Raw genomic sequence first — 16,272 nt, 5'->3', positions numbered from 1 at the left:
GGCGAATGGATTCACTTAAATAAAACCTATTCTTGAAAATGGGCGAATGGAAGGTTGTAAGTCCTAATTTCAAGGGCTAAATTTACCTTTTTTACCCTCTCCCTTAAAATAAGGTGGGCTATTTGAGGTGATTTGTAAAAATGTACTATGATACAAAATATTCGTCCACTAAAAATTTAAAACCCCTTAATTTCGCAAAAGGGCGAACATTCACCCCTAAAATTATCCATGGAGAGTTCCCAGCTACTTGCCTTCTTGCTCGCCCAGCTTCAAGAGGTTTCTGCAAGATCACAAGAAGAGAACGCTACACAAGACATGGATTCATATTCATAACTAATTCAGGATTAGAAATAAACTAAACATACTAATGCAATCATACATCAAAAATACATCAGTATATAGGAGAAACCAAGATAGCTTTATTGATGAATAACAAGGTTCAGGAAGAGATACAACCCAGAGGGCTCCAATCCAGCATCTCCTTCCCAGCAAATGGAATTCCTATCTTCACCCCCTTCAAAGAATTAAGCACCCAATGATTCCAATCTCAAACCAACAGCAATTCTTTGCAATAACAAAATTCCAGCCTCAAGATCTCATGGAGGAGAGATCCATATATAGATGTTTGGAGAGAGGATGAGTCAGCTTGAGATCTGACTAGTGTCCTCTCCCTCTGTCAGTTCTTGATTCCACTCGGAGGTTCTTGCTTCCACTTGGAGATTTGGAACCTCTTACTCATCACCAGTCGAATTCCCTGAGGCAAGTGTCATTTTGGAAGCTTCCTGGGTTTTGACACCTTGAGAAATGAGCGTGCCACATGTCCACTCTCATTCAGCGCAGGTAGCCAGTGTTCCCTTTGACATTCAACGCAGGTAGCCAGTGTTGGCTTTGACATTCAGCGCAAACAGCTAGTGTAGCCACTGAAATGATCCTGAATTGACTTGTTTTTGAGCAGTTTCTGGTGGAGAACTTCTGTGAATTGTTGTGGTTTGTTAGCCTTGTTCCTCTAGGGGTAGGAACAACATGTTTAGGGACTTTGGATCCCTTAGATTATGGACATTTCATGCTCAATGCTGTAAGGCACAAAAATGTCTATAACAGTTGCCCCCTAAAGTATGAGGCCGTTTATCGGGTGAAATGATTTATCAGGGGGATCCGAAGTTCATCCAATGCTGGGAGGAGACCTGTAATAAGATACAATACAATACATTATTTTTCATACTGCTTTCATGATCTAGATGAGGCGGGCATTCCCATGCTCAGCTTTATAAATTCATTTTTCCGTACATAGAACAGAAAATCGTCTGGTGGTAGACTGATAATTTTGATGAAATTATCATCCTTTGAGTAGGATGATTATCTGCTGTAATGATGTACATGTCAATGTCTTTATCTTTCCTGAATATATATCGCAGCCCGGATGGATGAAACTAGATCCGGGGTCTTCAAACTCGTTCGATCTTCACTCTAAGTACAAGTCGATCCATGTGAGAAATGTTCTGAAGTCGAACATGGAAAGATATCTCTTGATTACCGGTCAATGATGTAAACCGTTAACAAGCGCGAGAGGAATCACTGTTAATGATAATGACCCTCAAGGTACTGCAGTACAATTCACATGGTGTGAATAAAGGACTTGGCGTCGAACACCATGCAAAATCTTTCGGTCGAAGGTCATTGATGTATACCTGTCGCCGGAAGTGAGAAACTTGCCATTGAGGCATGCAAGCTTCAAAGTACTGAAGGGGTTGTTCCTAGATCAACTTCTTGGATAATGAGATGATGTCGACAAGAAGCGATCCGTCATAGGAGGGCCTTAATGAATCCCACATCAGTGACACGGAACGGAGCTAATGATTTTAATGGAGGTGAAAACGATCTGTGACATATGATTCAGGGTGGGGGTCATGAAAGGATGAAGGATAATGTATGGCAGTAGATGGGACACGGTTGACTTTTCTGAACGACTTCTCTTGAACATGTGGCGACACTGATGCGATGGATCGGTAGCATTACCCCAAATATGGATGGTATGGCGAGACCACGGATGTGACCGGTGAATGAAACAACCCAACCCGATTGTGGTACGGAGGAAAAGTGTCATGTTCAAGAGCGACTTGCTACCATCAAAGTTTTCTTGAGTTTCTCCCAATTTTTCCCCAGTCATTGCTGACCAGTACCTCTTTATTTTTGTCAAGCTTGAGGAGGATAACATATGCTTGTTCTATAACCTGCCCTTCGAGCAAGCCCATCGCTATGTTTTAACGAGCCTAGCGATAGTGAAACTCGTTCTCGTCTAAAGACAAGTTTGTCGCTATTTAATGATTTTAACGAGTCTAACGACAAGGATAACTTGGTCCTTTTCATTTTTAGAGAGTCTGAAAAGGTACATAAAGTTAACTCCAAAAGTCCTTTTTCGTCATCTAATCCCTTAAGTCCGAAAAAGTATAAAACAATACAGAAGGGATGAGTTTTCGATAGTTTTAACGAGCCGAATAAAACAAGCGCTCGATCTTTTTGTGCAATAATCCCTCAGGTCCAAAAAGATTAAAATCTAGAGGAGGGATAGCTCTTCTTGTCCCTTTAACGAGCTGGAAGGCCAAGGACTCGGCAATCTTTTCATATTTTACGAGTCAGTTGAAAAGAGCTTAAAGAAGACTCATCTTTTGAGGAACGAGTGATAAACAGGGTTAGTAGATGATTCCAGGTACAGGTTGGAATTTTCCAATCACGGCAGTGTCACAAGGATGGCTAGGTGTAATCACTCTTCATAGTTGTTCCTCAAAATGGGTAAACAATCATATGGAGGTGAACGATTGGCCAAATGAAAAGTGGAGGTGACGGTGCAAACACGACCAAGGCTTTAATGGCTGATGATATTACATTCACAGTGGTTATTTACCGGGATAGTTCTTTTTTAACGAGCTTAAATGCGGGTGGAAACATTTGCTCGATCTTATGTTTATTTTTTAACGAGCATGAACTATGTGCTAAAACTACTCGGATCTTGCGTTTATTTTTTAACGAGCATGAACTGTGTGCTAAAACTGCTCGATCAATCCAGTCATATGATAAGAATGTATCATGTAAGATTCCATTTTTTATGGAGCTTGCGCCTTACCAAAGCTATGCCCCGCATCCTTTCGTTATGCAAGTTCGTAAACGACTAATCCTACGAGTTTAAAGGGTTAGACCTACAGGTTTAAAGGGAAAGACCTAAAAATTTAAAAAAATAAATAGCCGCCCCTTGCTTGCACTCCAAAAGGTTTGCATGCCCCCAGGCATAAAATAGAATTTCAAGGTTACCCCTACTTCTCTTCCGTCAAAACATTTGTTTTAACGAGAGAGGCTTACCTCTTTCAGGTTACCCAAAGATTGTCTCGTTAATCTTTCAAACAAAACACTTCCTCGACAATGTCTACCAAAATAGAGAAAGGTGAATGTCGAGACCCGCCCTCTCACATAACTTTGACAAGAGAATCTTATTCCAGAACAACCCCTCTTCCAACCATGGACGGGGTATGGACTAGTCATATTCTCCCGCGGAAACCTACCCTATACCCAAAGTTTTCCTGCCGAAGCAGACCAGGACGCATGCCCCCCGGGTTCCAGTCATATCCTCCCGGATTACCCGCGCTCATCAGGAGGACGGACCGTGGGTTGAGACACTTCTTGCGTGAATAGACCATTTAGGGACAGTATATGACTATTTGCGATGTGTGATTCGAGAAATGAAAGTTGGTCCACGAGCTTGACCATTCTTCCTTCATGTGGAAAACACATTACTCTAAAGAGTGAGGAGACGATGGCTCCCATGCAATATATATAGTCTCGTCCAAGGAGTAGGTTATAATCCAAGGGTCCTTGAACGACCATCACGTTCATTTGAACGGTCTTCCCTTTCAATGTTATGGGCACATTGGGGAGGATCCCTAAAGGTCGACTGGTTCCTTTATCAAAGCCTGATAGATTTCTCATTTCAGGCAAAAGCGCTGGCGAACCAATTGCTTTCCAAGCAATAGAGGAAAGGATACTCACAGATGCCCCCTCATCAATGATAGTGCCAGCCATTACCATTTTGTATATTCGAACGATAATCCTGAATGGTATGCTTGCTGGGAACCGGGGTCTGCCTAGTTGGTTCCAGTCGAACGAGACAACTAGGTTGCTTGGTGGTGGGACCGAATAGACGGCCGGGTATGACTCTGACGAAGTTCCTTCCTGCGATAAAGGAATGGGCAAACTGCCTCCTTGTTCCTCGGAGTTTGTGTTGATGAAGAGAATTTGGACGGTGTCGTCTTTATCCTCCTCTGTGATGGTATCATTCGAAGATAGAGCCTCTGAAGGCAAAACCGGGTCAACTGCCGCCTCAACCTTTTGACTTTCGTCAGGCATGGATCCAGACGGTTCATCTTCAATGATAGGTGCTTCGACTTACCACCTGGGTGGGTCAGCCGGGTTCTCAGCTAGTGAAGGACTTGGCAGGAGTTTTTGATATCCAGGAGGAAGTTGCGCTCGTAAAATCGGGCGATCTTCCAGAACTCTTTTAACCTCATCTAAGAAGGGACAATGGTGGATGGCATGGTCGCCTTCACACAGTTTGCAGGGAAATCTAGCTTTCCCTCTCTGTCTTGGGACTTCACTTTCACTAGTCGACGGTGAGCAGTCAACATGGCTATCAGAGGTCGACGCTACCGAATTGTGCAAACGGGGAGACCAGTCCCCTAGTATCCGAGGGATGCAGGGACAATCTCTGTGGAAGTGGTCTCCCTTGCATATGACACATGGTGATTTAGGCCTAGTCAGTGCTGTGTGTGGATTTTTGTCAGACGACATTTGTTTGCCCCCAGTCGCTTTCGGCTCCTTCTTCTTCTTCTCTTTCTTCTTCTTTTCCTTCTTCTCCTTAGGAACTTGGTTTTTTGTTTTACCAGTTCCGTCAAGCGAAGAGGAAGGAGGAGAGGAAGAGTTAGATGAAGTAGAAGGCTGGTTGGCAACTCTGGTCTGGTCTAACTGTTGACTCGACTGTTCAGGAATAGTGGTGGTTTGAACGACATTGGTTAAAAAGAGCGAGACCGGCAGACCAATTGTCAGTCTTGGAAGCCACAATGTGGCCATATGGGGCGCACCAACATCTCCCCAAGAGGAGAAGGGACTAGGATTTCCACCAAGGGGAATTCCTTGGTTGGTGTGCTCCATTTTTCAACCTAAAGATCAACGCAGGAATTAAAGGGTGATTGTTCCGTTTAAAATAAATTTTTTAACGACGCTTAGAAACAACTTGCTTTTTCAGTTTTAAAGAGTCGAGAAAAAGCTAAAGATGACTCTAGTCTCCTTCAATGTTTTAACGAGCCCGAAGTGACAAATGCTCGGATGGACTTTTTCCGTTATAGAGTCTGAAAAAGGCCAAAAGGAACTGCTTTGGAGTTCTAGGTAGAGGGTGTGCCAAACTTTTCGCAAAACCGCAGAATACTTTTTAGGGTACGGGCGGTCGATCTTCCTGAATGCTGTGTTCAGTGCATTGCGATCAGTATGGCGGCCGACACGGCTTCCTAAGGATAAAGGTTTTATACCTATAGGGGTCTCCCAATATATACGCGACGGTATGTGGGAGCACAATCCATACTAGCGCTATCGTCTCTCAGGAGGAATCACCCACCATCCACGAGATCGACAGTCACCAGGCTTTACGACGCCAAAACATGTCTCTAGCCTAGACCTCTATGTTGTGCGTTATGTTGCAAAGCGTTGTTAATTTCATTCAATTTATTTTAGGTTGATCTTTTTAGAAGTTTTCCTTTCAAGGTTCACCACGAGATGTATGATACAATTCCTAAATGCAGTCTAAATATGATAAGCAAGCTTTATATCTTTTCAACTTTGAAAATCCTAGCTACTAAGGGAAGAGAAAGACACCATCTTTTCTCAAAGAGCAATCAGCACACTCTAATGCACTTTTCTAAATCAAACATGCAAACTATCAAAATGCAAATGCACAATGCAGGTGTTTGTTTTCCGCTTTCTTAGTATTGATGCCTACAAAGAAAGCTTTTTGTACAACTTTGAATTTGCTTTTAAATGACAAATACAAACAAGTTTACTTTTTCGAAATCAGAGAGGGTAGAAGAGATTACAACACTTAACGATTTTCGAAATGAAGACTTGTTTCGACACTTAAAAGAGACAAACTCAAACCAAATGCAAAAGTAAATGTATAATCAACTGCAAACAGCCAATGAACTCTCTTCTAAGATCACAATCAATAGATCTGAATCAAGGGCTACAAGATGACTATTTCACTCATGCAAAGGAAAACTGTAAATGATGCCACAAACACATAAAAAAACTCACAGTCTTTTTGTACAAAAGGAGATGGAATCTAAGCAGAGAAAAGGAGTTATCAGACTGGTACCTATGCTGGTTACAAGCTGCAAAAATCAGAGATCAAAACAAGGCAAAACAGAGCAGAGAACCCCAGCTGCACAAGGCCAAACTGGTTCAGCGCAACCTCAACACAGGGGTTTTGACATTCAGCGCAGGTAGCCTTCACGGGACCTGCGTTGAAATGCAGAATCCCTTCACTGGGTCTGCGTTGAAGGAGAAACTCTCGTTTCCCATAGGTTCTGGGTCACAGATTGCTATTTAATCTACTGTTTCAGGCCAAATCAAAGCAACAAGCAAGGTGCAATCAAAGGGATTCTTTGAGGGAGTACTAAGATCTATCACAAAGGATCATCAAATCATTTGTGAGTCCATTGTTCAGATCATAGACAAGTCCAGTGATTGGATCAAAGCAGCAACTGTCTACTTTGCATCTGGGAATAGCAGATGCAGTTCGATTGTTGCTGTCAAGTCTATGAAACAAACAATGATAGAGACACAAATAAAATGACTAAACAGATCTCCCCAGCGGAGTCGCCAATTTGTTGTGGGGAAAAATGCCTATGCAGGACGATCCTATCCACCTAAGGTGTGACAGTGCCTTAGCAACAAACAGAGGCAGTTATTCTAGTATTCTTCCTTTATGAATTAAGAATGAAGAGAAAGATGGATGGACTAACCGGTGTCTTCCGTTTGTCCCTCGATCCGGCTTCTCTTCTCTTGGAGAGTTCCCAGCTACTTGCCTTCTCGCTTGCCCAGCTTCAAGAGGTTTCTGCAAGATCACAAGAAGAGAACGCTACACAAGACATGGATTCATATTCATAACTAGTTCAGGATTAGAAATAAACTAAACATACTAATGCAATCATACATCAAAAATACATCAGTATATAGGAGAAACCAAGATAGCTTTATTGATGAATAACAAGGTTCAGGAAGAGATACAACCCAGAGGGCTCTAATCCAGCATCTCCTCCTAGCAAATGGAATTCCTATCTTCACCCCCTTCAAAGCATTAAGCACCCAATGATTCCAATCTCAAACCAACAGCAATTCTTTGCAATAACAAAATTCCATCCTCAAGATCTCATGGAGGAGAGATCCATATATAGATGTTTGGAGAGAGGATGAGTCAGCTTGAGATCTGACTAGTGTCCTCTCCCTCTGTCAGTTCTTGATTCCACTTGGAGGTTCTTGCTTCCACTTGGAGATTTGGAACCTCTTACTCATCACTAGTCGAATTCCCTGAGGCAAGTGTCATTTTGGAAGCTTCCTGGGTTTTGACACCTTGAGAAATGAGCTTGCCACATGTCCACTCTCGTTCAGCGCAGGTAGCCAGTGTTCCCTTTGAAATTCAACGCAGGTAGCCAGTGTTGGCTTTGACATTCAGCACAAACAGCTAGTGTAGCCACTGAAATGATACTGAATTGACTTGTTTTTGAGCAGTTTCTGGTGGAGAACTTCTGTGAATTGCTGTGGTTTGTTAGCCTTGTTCCTCTAGGGGTAGGAACAACATGTTTAGGGACTTTGGATCCCTTAGATTATGGACATTTCATGCTCAATGCTGTAAGGCACAAAAATGTCTATAACACCCTTGTACAAACTTAATAGAAAATTCCACTTCCCTGTGAGGTGGAAACTATGAAATCTCTGCCAAAAACATAGCTTGAAACTATTGTAGAACTGGGTACCTTCTCAAGACATCTGTATCATCAACTTCCTTACCTTTGTCACTAGAAATATGCATTGCAAATAACACACAGCCTTTTCTGCGACTGCACTTTGCCTGCATAGTTATCACCATTCTAATTGAGGTTTCCTTCTTCTTACCTTGCAAGACTCTTTGTTCTCCATTTTCATCCAAACACTCAATGGCCTTGTCATAAAAATCCACATTGGTCCTATGAAGATACAACTAGTCCATACCCAACAACATACTATACGATCCCAACGGTAGCACATTCAAATGTGCTGAGGTAGGCATATCATTCAACTCAAATGCACAAGATCTTACCCAGTGATGAACTCTCTTCTTTGTACCTGTAGCCAATTTCACTAACCAAGATTTTGCATGCACTTCTTTATTCAAACCACACGTATCCACCAAGTTAGGATTAACATAACTATAATTAGATCCAAGGTCAATCAAAATAGAAACAACTTGATCACAAATCTTACCATCCATATTGGTAATAGACACCTAGTGATCTCCCTGCCCGTTATCTAGCATTGCATAAATCCGAGGAATACTTTGTCCAACATCGCCCACTGTTTGTGCCTCATCAACATTATAGATATGCGGTCTACCATCCTGATGTTGTGGACAATCCCTCCTAGAATGTTGTCCACCACAAGTCGAACACTGTAAAGGTTTCCAACCTACACCCTTGTTCTGCTCCTTAAACTAAAATTACTGTCATCTGTGAGATGCATTGAATTTCTTAGGTGGTGTTGTATTCTCTTTGTTACTTGTGTCCTAAGGTCTTGTTTGATTCATGTCTTGTTTTCCTTTATTCTTTGCATTACCTTTCCAATTTTTCGTATTCTTGTATCTGCGCTTTGATTCCTCATAACAATTCTTTAGCTTCTGGATGGCCTCCTCCAATGATCTAGGCTCATCAAACTCAATCATGTCTTTTAATTCTATCGATAACCCACTGATTAATCGCCGAATCTTGACCTTCTTCCCCTTGAGGTAAGGCACATATCTCAATAACTCCAAACATCTGCCAATGTACTCCTCATCAATCATAGATCTTATCTTGAGATCATAGAATTCTTTTTCCCTGTCATCATTGATCCAAAATGGATTTTGGATAAACTCATAAGTCTAGGTGTTCCTCACAGAGGAAAAATGAAAGTCCAAGGAAGTTCCTGGAACTAGCCCCATTGTAGAGATCGTCTCATTCTGAATTTGCTGCAACTTGAATGGGCAAAAATGGACTTAGGATGCAAACGTTATCGCAGAAAGAAGATGCCTTGTTCTTTGGGGAAAGAGGCAAAAATCCTTTAAAAATGGGAAAAAAACCCTTATAAAGGGAAATCGCATCGGAGGAGGGCCAAAGGCGGACTTAAGCGGAGAGCGAGGGCACCCCTGATTGCCGATCCCCGACATATCGGGTCGGAGGCAGGCATGCACACATAACATGAGGTAAGGACCCCCGGGCTGATGTGATATGCCGATCGCCGAAATCGGTCGATCGGCATTGGCGGTGGCCATGACACGAGGCAAAGGTGGGACCCTCGCGCCGAGCGATATCGCGATCGCCGATATCGGCGGATCGCAATCAGCGATGCCATATGGGAAAGACCCCGACTCCATGCGATACACGATTGTGACCAATCACATCATAATATCGCGTTGGAGTCATGCGACGGAGCAGGCCACATATATATGCGCCGATGTGATGCGACTGGGCCCGAAAGGGTTTGTAAGTGCCAATGTATAATATTTCACGTCCGTCTCAAGCCATTTTACGGGATTTTTAATGTTTTAATGTATTTTATAAATACAAAAGAAAACCACAGAACGTGCCTATGCGACTTGCGATGGCGATTTAAAAGGCGGACCCGATGGAAAATAAGGTGGAATTCAGGATATTTGAAGTCTGATAAATGGCAAAGTGACGAGTTTTCCTGTGTTTTAGCGTATTTCTTTGTGTAAATAGAGAACACTATTCTTGGGGATTCCAAAGGCCCAAAGGTCCTTTCCATTGCAGAACAGGTGGCCACCAACCCTGAAGGCATTTAACAATGATTGCTAATGATCAAAAGGGGATTTGAGTGGACAGAGGCTAAGACCCAGACAGCTCGAGAAGAGGAAAACGAACGGAAAACGCTAGTTGTTTTAAAAGCCATGAATGACAGAGACAGAAGGGGTTGTTGGAGTTGTTACTGAAACCAAGCATAAGCGAAAAGTGAAGCTAAAGCAGGAAGCTAAGGCATAAGAGAGCAGCACAAAAAGGCAGCAACAAAACAAGCAGCGCAGAAAGCAAAAGCTGAAGCACACGTAGCCAAGGGAGTTACTTGGAGCTCAAGTGGAAAGCTAGAGGGTTGTAAAATGACAGAGAGCCAAAGAAGCTAGAGCCAAGAGCCAGAGCCAGAGCTAGAGCCAAGAGCCAGAGACAAGAGCCAGAGCGAGAGCCGAGAGCCAAAAAGCCGAGAGCTTCTAGAGCCAGGGATAAAACGATGTCTACACCCATTGTTTCTATGTAAAACAATGGAGTTGAGCCAAGATCTTGTAAAAAGGACTTTACCATAATCCCAGAGAGCCTAGTTGAGTTGACTAGAGCTCACGGAGATGTAGCCCAAGATTTTTGGGTGAACTCCTAATTAAATTGTTGTTCTGTGTGTCTTGTTTATTGCTGCATTAGTATTTATTGTATGTATTTACATATCAGCATACACAACAGATTTTAAAGTGCATAAGAAACCAAAAATAAATATAAGCATACACCTATAATTTCAAGCATATTATCATTTCCGCATTGGTTAATCAATAAGACTTGGGAATAATTAGGCTTTCGAGGTGGGAGAGGTTCTTGTAAGTAAAGCAGGAAGCCTAAGAGCCCCATTTCCAGATCAATCATAGTATCTCTCTAATAGATACTTCTTCCTGAGTAGTCTCTCGAACTCACTCCAAGTCAACTCCTCTTCATGAATACCCCTCACATTCTTTACATCTTCCCACCAGATATCTATTTTACCTTTAAGAATGAATGTAGTTATTCTAGCCTTCATGTTTCTTTAGTAATCATGCAACCTGAAGAAGTTATTCACCCCAAGAAACCATGCTTTGACATCCTGTGACATCTTCATTTCCCCATCAAATGTAGGTATCTTTTCTTTCTTGAACTCATTTGACAAATATCCCTTGTTATTGCTACTGTAAGGATGATAACGATGATGACCATGATACATGTCTAAACTAGAAGTAAAGTAAAGCCCATGTCCACTGCCTCGTCTATCAGGTGTATCCAAGAATATACCATCTCTGACTGTGTCATCTCTATCCAAGCTGTGCCCACCATGAGACCTACATCCATATGTCTTGTTATTCCTATCCTCCTATCCATGACTTATCCTAAGTCATCCCTGTCTTTGCAAGTCTGAAAAGCTCTGAAGAATCACCACAAACCTCTTCTTGTTTCTCTTGTTCCCAAGAAAGACTCTGATTGAATGACTCGGTCGTTGTCTTCTTTGCAACTCCTTATTTCTTCCTTCAATCTTCCCAAAGTTTCTGTTATGTGAGGGGAGTACTCATCATCATGTTGCTCATTTGATCTATAGGGATAATCCCGTGAACTATAGTCTACCATCTTGCTAGTCATATTTGTTCTTATCTTCCTACAAGGTATATCATGTCAGCTAAACCATATTATAAACAAACCAATGTACCTTAATTTAGTTAAGGGGAGGATATCTCATGTGCAAGACCAACCTTAAATGTGAAATACATATATAAACATAATCATATCAACATTTAATCATCATTTTGACCATTATTTAGTCATCAATGCATGACTATACCAACCACATACCATGACCTCATGGATGAAAATTATCACCATGTAAATGTATTCATAAGAACATATAAACACTAGCATGCATGACTAATGCACAATTGGCATGCACTCATTACGACCACATTTCGACAACAACACTATCAACTTCTGCATGACATCACAATGACAACTGTGACCACCACCATGCATATGCAACAAGAAATAGACCAAAAGCATAAGGAACCCATTTGTAATCAACATGTATGCATGACCAACACACACCACCCATCTAGTCCAAGGGGTGAAAGATGCTCTGATACCACTCTGTAATACCATCCTCCCACATTTACCCAAACTAACCGGTCCACCAAGGTAAACATGTGACAAGAGGCCACTATGATGTGATTTAAATCCCCATGTACAATTAAGGAAGTGGAGCCAACAAGACAAAAGCATTATGACCATCCACACATGCTACATAACCTTCAGGAGCCAACCAACCCTTCCAAGTGACCAACACTTGAGACAACTTGACATTTCACTGATCTGGACCTTGAGATGCTCCCATAACAATCCATGCATGCAACTGAGGCCTTCCAGTTGCTCCCACAACAAGGCATGGAAACCATTGTGGACTTTTTTAGCTAGTTCTGAGCTAGCGACCCTGGATTATGTGCCACCTTTTTAGGGCTAGGTCTCAAGCCACTACCCACAAAATCATGAAACCTTCAAAAATGATAAATAACATTGAAACAAGATTACTAATGAAAAAATTTGACCAATGAATTGACTGCTGCCCTACTAGACATGACAGACATTTCGTTAAACATATCACAAATATGTAATCTACAGGTCATAACAACAGATCTGAGCATAGGGGTATCATATTTATCTTAGGTTTGTAAGGAAGTATTGATGCCTTATCACAAGAGACACATTATCATATATTAGGTCATCTATTCATTATTAATTTGTGTGCTAATCAAAACATGATGAGATCCATAAATCAAGACTGTCATAAAACATCCTCTTAACCAACATATCTGCAACATAAAAGACAAAGATATAACAACCATAAAAACCACATATGAACAAGTATATTTACCCATCAAATAAAAGAGGAAAGGAGTTATTATTAACATATGCAAAATACAACTAGGTCTGAGACTTCCACATACCACGCGACCATATATTGAGTTGAACCAAATCTCTCTTTCAGCCAATCACCCCCATACCATATTCCAAGTATGAATGTGGGATCTCATGGAAAAAAAAAGAAAAAATAAACCAGGGCTTCTAGAGGCCAAACCACCTCAACCCTTAACCAGTGATTCCACCTCACGGTCGGGCATCACTAACCATCACCAGATTGGTCTCTACCTAAGCTTTCTAGGGCTCTAGAACGTTTGTTCCAACCAGGGCTTCCAAGACTAGTAACTCAACCCACCAAAGGCTTACAAGGCATTTTTCCAACAAAGGCTTCCGAGACTAGTAACTCAACCCAAGCTATTATAGGGCTTCCAAAGCGTTTCTCCAACCAAGGCTTCCAGGAATTAGTAACTCAACCCACAATTATAAGGAGCATGAGAACCAACCAAAAAACAAAAGGAAAGAAACCCACAACACCATGGTTATCCAGGAAATAAAAAGGCTAGGCAAAAACTACCATGAATCCAGGAAATCCTCCATGCCAATGACAAATCATAACCAAGAAACCACATGCATGTGCTATGCATGCAAAACCTAGCAAGGAAATCATACATACAATTTGGTACCTATAAGCAAAACTTGTTGTAGATGGTGATCCCGATATACTCTTTCTCTTTCCTACTCTTATTTTTCCTTCTTGCTCCAACTCCCAAGTATGCCACACTCCTCCAAGAGTTCTTCAAGAAAACTCCAAGTGTTCAAGAGTATGAGAGAGATAGTAGAATACGAGAGCTCCAAAACTGAACTGACAAAAGTCTATCAACTTATCCTCAGAAGATTTTTTATTATTGAGGCCTCTATTTTCTTCAAATTTCTATTATTTTCCTTCATTTTCCTCCTCACATACAGCTTTTGACCTTTCACCTCCCTTTTCTCCTATTTTCCATTATGTTCATAAATAAAATGCTAATTAATGCCACTTTTCCTTTTCCATTTCCTTTGCCACTTTCTATAGCCATTACTTAATCACAAGTGATCCCCATCACTATGCTTTTGCCCAACATTCATTGTGGAATATGTGCCCCATGATCATAATTATTATTTTGCCTTTATTAACTTTATTACACATATTTTTGACCAGGGTTGTTATACACTCCTTCCTTTGGGGAGGGGCTATTTTCGAGAAAAAATGGTCCTTGGATACCTAGGACAAGATGTGCCTTCCTAAATTAGTAGGGGGCCTTGGATTAAGAGACCCAGGGATATTAGTCAAAGCTTTGAGTGTTAAAACAGGGTGGAGATGGCTCAAAAAACCCTCAGCTAAATGGTGTCAAATGTGGACCAACAAATATGCACATGGCCTTCACTCTTCTCAACTGGTTAGAATGTTAGAGCCCCCCCATGGATCTTACATATGGAGCACTGATTGGAATAATAAATCCCTGATTCAAGATTATTGCTTCTGGGATCTTTGTAATGGTATGACAACACTATTTTGGGAGGACTCTTGGAACCAATCACTTAAGTTTTCTTCTTTGGCCAACTCCCTTAATATAAAAAACAATTGTCAGTAACGATGGATTACCTTAGTTGCTCATTATTGGTATTCATGCTCTTTAGATTAGGTTTAGTGTCCTTGGAAAATTTAATTACCAACATATGCAAGGTCTCATTTGGAAGAGAAAAAAATTATGTAGTTAGCGCTAGAAGCCTGAAATATCGCAATGCAAGAAGACAATGATATTCTACATTGGGGGTATGATCCATATGGAGCCTTTAATATCAAGGAGGCTTACAGGGTTCTAACTAAGCTCACTTAGCAAAGTAGAACCATATATGGAAGCATCTTTGGAAGCTCAGGCACTGGCCTGAAATCACTTTCTTCCTCTCGTTACTTCCCATAAGCAAAACATTAACTTGGGACAAGCTTCAAAATTCAGGTTTTTTGGGTCCTTCCATATATATGTTATGTGCCACTCAAGAGGAGGATCATACTCATATATTTCTCACATCATCCTTCTCCTCTAGGCTTTGTGAACAAACAAAAATTGCATTCAGAAGATATAATCTCATGCCCCATTTCATCTTTTCCACATTGGATAATTGGAAAGACTCCCCTTTCTACAATCCCATCCTTAATCAGGCTTAGATGTTAATTCCAGGCTTTATAACCTAGAACTTTTGGAAGGAAAGGAACACTCAAGTTTTCAAAAAATCCTCATCTTCGTTGAAAGAAAGATGGCAAATTATTCTCTCCTCGCTTCAAGAGACAATTTCCTCAATGCATTTGGCTTCCTAGGATTGGGAATGCCCTCCAACAGAGAAAATCATATTGCGTCATCTTGGGATTTGTCCCTTAAACCACTCCTCTCCTAATCCCTCCTTCTCTCCTAAATCTGTGAGTCCTTCAAATTGGTCCACTTGTCCCTCGAGTTTCATAAAGCTTAATTTTGATTGGGTATATCGGGGTAATCCAGGGCCAGCCAACTTTGGCGAAGTATTTACAAACAACACAGGTCAAATTCTTAATATATATGCTAGAAAACTTTGCATCACTACTAATAATGAATTTGAGTTATGGGGGCCTCAATAGAGCCTAATGATTGCTTTGAAATACAACTATTCGTCAACTCCTTATAGAGGGAGGCTCTTTTCTCATCATCTCTATCTTGAAAAATCTTCAATGTGGATCACCTCTCTCCAAAATATCTGGCTATGCAGCACATTGAATCACACATCAACAAAGTAGCCTCATTGCTCAAACACATACATGCCCCATTTCTTTCACATGTTCATCGTTTGGGCAATAAGCTGGCAGATCATCTTGCAAATCATGTTTTTGAAAATGAGACTTCGTATCTTGAAGACCAATAGTCTCAGGCTCTTCTTGATCAATTATGGAACTCATGCATCTCCATTACACTTCAAGACTACACCCCCATGGAGGGTGCCAATGCTATCCAAATGTCATAATCATGATGTAGATATGGTTATACAAGCCATCTATTCTATTAAATCCTCAATCCAATGTGTGGGTACACTCTGATAATTCCTCACATGAAGTGCACATTAACGAACCTAGTGTGGAGGTGAACTCGCTCAACTTTGGCTTACAGGAAAATGATGGCGATCAATAATTATTCAGGAAGGGCTCCTTGAGGTGTGACTAGAGGGCGGCGTCATAGTGAGGCGACTTCCTTATTTAGATATGTCTGGGTTTCTGTTAAATAGTAATGACTAC

Source organism: Pinus tabuliformis, chromosome 2_2 (assembly GCF_031772625.1).
Source record: "Pinus tabuliformis cultivar Carrire ecotype Pingquan chromosome 2_2, CPIR1, whole genome shotgun sequence".
Lineage (NCBI taxonomy): Eukaryota > Viridiplantae > Streptophyta > Pinopsida > Pinales > Pinaceae > Pinus > Pinus tabuliformis.
The sequence above is the reverse complement of the archived record's forward strand: the minus strand, read 5'-3'. Positions refer to the sequence as shown.